We start from the raw sequence: 6,431 nt of genomic DNA, 5'->3' as shown, positions 1-6,431 counted from the left end.
CGGTTCGAATCCCCGCGACGGGGTGAGCTCCCGTTGCTTGGTCCCTGCTCCTGCCAACCTAGCAGTTCGAAAGCACGTCAAAGTGCAAGTAGATAAATAGGTACCACTCTGGCAGGAAGGTAAACGGCGTTTCTGCGCTGCTCTGGTTCACCAGAAGCAGCTTAGTCATGCTGGCCACATGACCTGGAAGCTGTACGCCGGCTCCCTCGGCCAATAAAGCGAGATGAGCGCCGCAACCCCAGAGTCGGTCACGACTGGACCTAATGGTCAGGGGTCCCTTTACCTTTACCTATTATTAAAGATATAACTATCAAGTATATGGAAGTACAAATATTGCTGAAGAAGAATCAATATGGCTTCTGCAAAAGTAAGTCCTGTCTCCTTTCCTTTCAGAGTTCTTTGGGAGTGTCAACAACCTTATGGATAGGTAGTAATACAGGAGACATTGTTTACCTGACTTTTCAGAAGACATTTGGCAAAGTCACTTGCTAAGGATTCCTGAACTCCTGAACTTGGCCATCATGTCATAGAGAGAGGTCATCTTAACAATAACAAAACTAAATAATGAAGCAGATCTATTGTGCTCATGCCCTACTTCTGGGCTTCCATAGGCATCTGGTTGGCTACCAATAGAACAGGATTCTGGACTGGATAAGCCTTTGGTTCGATCCATCAGGGCTCTTCTTATGTTCTTCAGAATCAGAGAGTACCAATAAATGGACAGCTCTTGCTATGGAGGAATGTAAATAGTAGTGTACCCTACGGATCTGCATTGGGACTGGTGCTTTGTAACTTGTTCATAAATGATCTAGAGTTGGGGTAAGCAGTGAGGTGTCCAAGTTTGCTGATGGAACCCAATTGTTTAGGGTAGTTATAACAAGAAGGGATAGCAAAGAGCTCAAAAAGGATATCTCCAAATGAGCAGTAAATTGTAATGCAGTTCAGTGGAAGCAAGTGTAAACTTATGCACATCAGAGCAAAAGAATATCAACTTCACATATACACTGCTGACGTCTGAGCTGACAATGAATGACCAGGGAAGGAATCTTAAAGTTGTGGAGGATAGCTCAATGAAAATTTTGACCCGGTGTATAGCTACTGTGAAAAAGGCGAATTACGTATTGGGGATCACTTGCAAAGTGATTGAAAATAAATCTGGCGGTAACATACTGCTTTTATATTTCTGTGTTTCTATGGGCAAATCTGATTGTGTTTGGGGGGTTTGCATGTATCAACACCATACATTTACAGCTCATGCAACACACATTTGAAGCATGTGACTTTGGAATTCTAAGAACTGTAGTTTTAAGTATGCTGAGAAAGGGTCTCCGTGAGGGGAAAACTATAGCTCCCAGGATTCTTTGGGGGAAGAAGCCACATGCTTTAAATGTGTATTAGAGGTACTTGAAATGTATGGTGGGGATCTTTCCTAAGTAGTACATACAGTTCTAACAGTCTACAGTTATATAGGCTAACACTGACCTTTCATTATCAAAATGTAACTATTTCCACAGGGGTAGGCATGTTAATCTCTTGCAACAAAAACAAGTGTCTTGTGATTCCTTAAAGACTAATAGATTTATTGTGGCATACTCTTTTGTGGACTGCTTTAATATGTTTTTATTATAAATAAATAAATTGTTTAGTAGCACCTTAGAGACCAACTAAGTTTGTTCTTGGCATGTACACGAAAGCTTATACCAAGAACAAACTTAGTTGGTCTCTAAGGTGCTACTGGACAATTTATTTTTTTTTTTTAATATATTTAGACTGTGTCAGACCAACACAGCTACCTACCTGAATCTATGTTTTTATTATTATTTTTAAAAGACTTCTGATTTTTAACTCAACAGAAAAAGCATGTAAGTTGTGGCCAGAAAATCACAAAACACCAACAAATTCTGATTATTATGTATAATAGATTCCACTTAGCAAAGTGACATTTAGATAGTAGGAGCTGTATATTGCTGATTCTCTTTTTGACTTCCTTCCTTCCTTCCTTCCTTCCTTCCTTCCTTCCTTCCTTCCAAGTTGCTTTAGTCCTGAGGCAGAAATGTCAGTACTTTTGAAACAGAAAAATGGGAACCGTCAATGAAGTTTTAGCGCCAGTTCCCTTCAGAAGGATTCTTCACCTTGAAAACCATTATCTGTCTTTGCAGTGATGATGCCGTGAAGTCAAATGGTTGATGAGGAAAACTGTGGAACTAGCACATGCTTTGTGAAGCCTGCATAACTAGTGCCCTATTGCTGTCACTGGAGTGCCTCAAAAGAAGTGTCTTCTCCTAAACTGTGTCCATTCAGACATGCCTAATGATGTAACATGTGGGAAGAATTTGTGTCAAAATGAAATTCCTCCAGAAGAAGAACAGCAAAAAAATTGGCAGTTGTTAAGTAAGACCATAGATGTGATAAAGGTAATTACAAAACATATTATACCATTAAAAATACTGCCATATTTAGATTTAGGTTTCCAGAGAAATTAGGAGAATTAAGTTATTTCCCTCAGTGTAATTCCCAGATTGGTGCACTTCCAATGGCCCCTTAGTGCTCTCTACTGGACTCTCGGTGGAATATTTCTTACACACAAATTCCTCCCCCCCTTCCATTTTTTATTTGAATATTCATTACAGAATCGTACAAGCAAAACAGAAAAGAGGGAGTGGTTATAACTGCATGAAAACTAGACTTCAGGGGCAAAATGAATAAATAGGTAAAGGACATTAGAGAAAAAATAAGAAAAGGGGTGGAGGGAGAAGGGGGACTTAAATCAAACCATGGTTCCCAATACAGCATGAAGCATAACCTGGCAATGGAGTCACTGATACGTGGAAGATCCCTTAATGCAGGAACAGGGAACCTGTGGTCCTCCAGGCATTGTCAGATTGCAACCCCCATCATCCCCAGTCACCATGGCCCAAGCTCAGGAGTGATAAGCATTTTAATCCAGCAATATCTGGAAGGCCACAGTTTCTCCATCCATGCCTTTATGAAACTGTTTTTAGGAATGCAGGCACCCTATTCACAGAAGTAACAAAGGTTGTTTCCAGGCAACCTGTTATAATGATCATTCAACTTTATTGGTTCATGGAGTTTAGGCAACACTGGCTATTTAAAACAAATTCATCCTGATTTGTTTGGGGGATATTAAACGATGTTACACCAAGCAAGTTTTATTCCCCCACTTTCCAGTGCATTTATTCATCACTTTCCTTATCCCAAAATAATCATTTTGGGGAAGCAGATTTGTTTCAGAAGGGCTCCAGGACAGCTTTAATTGCCCAGCCTGAACTTGTTGGGATGCGACTGAAGCCCACATGAGAATAGTGGGAGTCTGGAAGTGCCCAAAGGCAAACAACCAATAAGTTTTGCAGTTCCCCTAATCTTTCTCTTTAAAAAATTGGTGCCAATTTTTTGCCTATCATTTATTTTCAATTGGCAAATCTTTAGCACATCATTTCACTGTCACTTTGCCTGAAATGCAATGAGCAAAAAAGACACAGAGATCTGAATGCACTAGCCGAGTCTTTATAGTGGAGTGCAGTCACACAATTACTGTAGAAGGGTCCTCAGGTATCACAGAGAAATTTTGCTACGAAATGTCTGGTCAAAATGGCTAATCCTATGATATGTTACTAAGGCAGAAAATTAAACTTTAAATTCAATTACAATTATGTTCCTGGTAAATGTCTTCCTCCGGCATATGGCTCTTTCTGCAGCTTGCTGAATTTCCAGTTGTTACTGAAATAAATATCTGAAGCAGCCAGGATAACGTACTGGCACCATGTAGACACATTTTCTTTTCTATCTTTTTTTAGTAAGGGGAATTTCAGTTTGTCCTAGCAAATGTGCCCATCAAATGTATTACCCTACCAAATGGACAGTTGAAATTCAGACACCCACACCCACACCCAGTATGGGTTATATGAAAATAGCCCATTCAACTGATCAGCTGACCCACTGCAACATGAGATAGTCCCACAGAAAAATGGCTGCCACACAGCAGTATGAAGGTGCACAAAACATGGTAAAATGTGTGAGAGATGGCGTGGCAAAAGGTTTATCAGTATCCACCCGGTGGCTTACCAAACAATTGCATGTACACCATGGCAATTTACTATCTTATCCACCCATAGCTGCACAAAAAAATTATGCAACAATCAGAAGTCTCTGGACTTTCTCGCTCTTAGGTCTTTCATTCATTTTCTTCTGCTGCTCTTGTAATCATTTGGAATAAGATTATGCATCTAACCTAACCCCCACTTCTTCAGAGGCATAAAGATCCATTGTTTAAACTTTCTCACATACTGTGGTGTCATGGCACCCCAGCTGCACCCAGGACCATGAAGGGAAGGGAGATCAGGCCAAAATAATGTGTTCTTCTCTACTTTGCCTTCCCTTACAATGAGCTATCCACAGCCACCAGGTCAAAAGTCTGCTTTTCCCTGGCTACCTTAACCTTCCTTCTCTTTAGCTAGAATGGTGTTTGTTGGCTCATAAACGCAGGGTGGCTTAAACTAACGGAGACCACAAGGTTTTATGAATCATGGTTAAATGTTTACTAAAACAGTAAGTTGTTCTTAGAAGGGGAGGAGGCTTAAGCAGATGAGTGGTTATGTGCATACAAAGCAATTCCCAAAAGGAGCGGACAGAAATCAACATAGGAATAAACACATCTGGTTAGCCCATAATTAGACAGTCCCTAACATTTAAAGACTTGGCAGAATCTTGTTAGGTCAATTTTTTAAGCCCTCTGTGAGATCCTTCCTGACCTAAATGCCAGTGCAATAAACCAGCTAGTTATAACCTGGATTAAGCTGTGATTTACATTTAAATCCACAAATATTTCAAAACATTGAAGAAAATACAGTTGTATCGATCCTATGGCACCAAACCATAGGACAGAGCTTTCCAAACTGTGTGTCACAACACATTAGTGTGTCAGCTGCATTGTGGAGGTGTGTCACATAAATGCTCCCCGCACTCCTCTCGGGGCTGGAAAGGGGCTAGTTTAACCTCCAGTTTGCTAGTACTGTGGTACCTCGGGTTACATACACTTCAGGTTACAGACTCCACTAACCCAGAAATAGTACCTCAGGTTAAGAACTTTGCTTCAAGATGAGAACAGAAATCACGCAGCGGCACCGCGGCAGCAGCAGGAGGCCCCATTAGCTAAAGTGGTGCTTCAGGTTAAGAACAGTTTCAGGTTAAGAACGGACCTCCAGAACAAATTAAGTACGTAACCAGAGGTACCACTGTAAAACTGAATTACTGTGTTGCGAAATGATGCATGTCTAAAAAGTGAGTCACCAACAGGAAAAGTTGGGAAAGCTCTGCCATAGGATCTGCACCAAACTTTGCTAATTAAATTATAATATATTCCAATTTGATTACTTGAGAGGCAAGGCTTGATAACAGGAAACAGATTAACCCCTTAAATCCAAACCAACCTCCTATAGGATGCTTATTCGTTTTTGAAACAGCCTGATTCCTGCACATGTGGTAATACTTGGTATATTTATCATCTTCTCAAGAAGACAGAAAGCCCCTTCAAGCGACCTTAATGAGTTACACCCCCTAGTCCAGTTATCTAGATTTGATGTTACAGTGGTACCTTGGGTTAAGAACTTAATTCGTTCTGGAGGTCCGTTCTTAACCTGAAGTACTTTAGCTAATGGGGCCTCCTGCTGCTGCCATGGGGCCACTGCGCGATTTCTGTTCTCATCCTGAAGCAAAGTTCTTAACCCAAGGTACTATTTCTGGGTTAGCAGTCTGTAACCTGAAGCGTCTGTAACCTGAAGCATCTGTAACCCGAGGTATCACTGTATGAGGAATTCTATCTTCTCAAAATAGCTTGTCAGCACTCATAATTTTTAATTAAAGGTCAAAATGAGACCCAGCAACACATTAAAAATTAAAAAGCAGTAGTTTGCATATTTTAACTTACTGCATAAAAAGCAGGTGCTGAAATTCAGTTGTAAATAAAGTCCTCTTCAAGCATTCAGTCAGTGAAGAGGGCAGCAGGGTCACGCATGCAAGCCTGGCCTCTAACATCCTTCTCCCACAGAAACCTTCATCGGAAAGTGCTTAGAAGCCTCCTTCAGAGTATGGTGAGGCTGAATCAGTGCCGTTTGGTGCTGCTACTCCAGAGCAGGTGCAAATGGACTGGTGATGCAGTAACACATATCTCAGAAATCAGTGTGGCTTATAACAGCACAGAACACTGTATGTCAGGGTGAAAGCACCTTGCATACAAGTAAGCTGCAATGCAATGTGAACTGCAGGGGCTGGTTGCACAAGCTCATCCAGACTTTGGAAACTTCACCAACACTTTCCAGATAAACTGGGATGACTGTTCAGCTACTAAATTGTGACATTTTAAAGATTTGCCCAAAGCTGTTCAGCTTTAAAAAAAAAGTAGTTTTTGGGTTGCC

The sequence above is a fragment of the Podarcis filfolensis genome, assembly GCF_964270895.1.
Source record: "Podarcis filfolensis genome assembly, chromosome: 3".
NCBI lineage: Eukaryota > Metazoa > Chordata > Lepidosauria > Squamata > Lacertidae > Podarcis > Podarcis filfolensis.
This window is presented reverse-complemented; position numbering follows the sequence as displayed.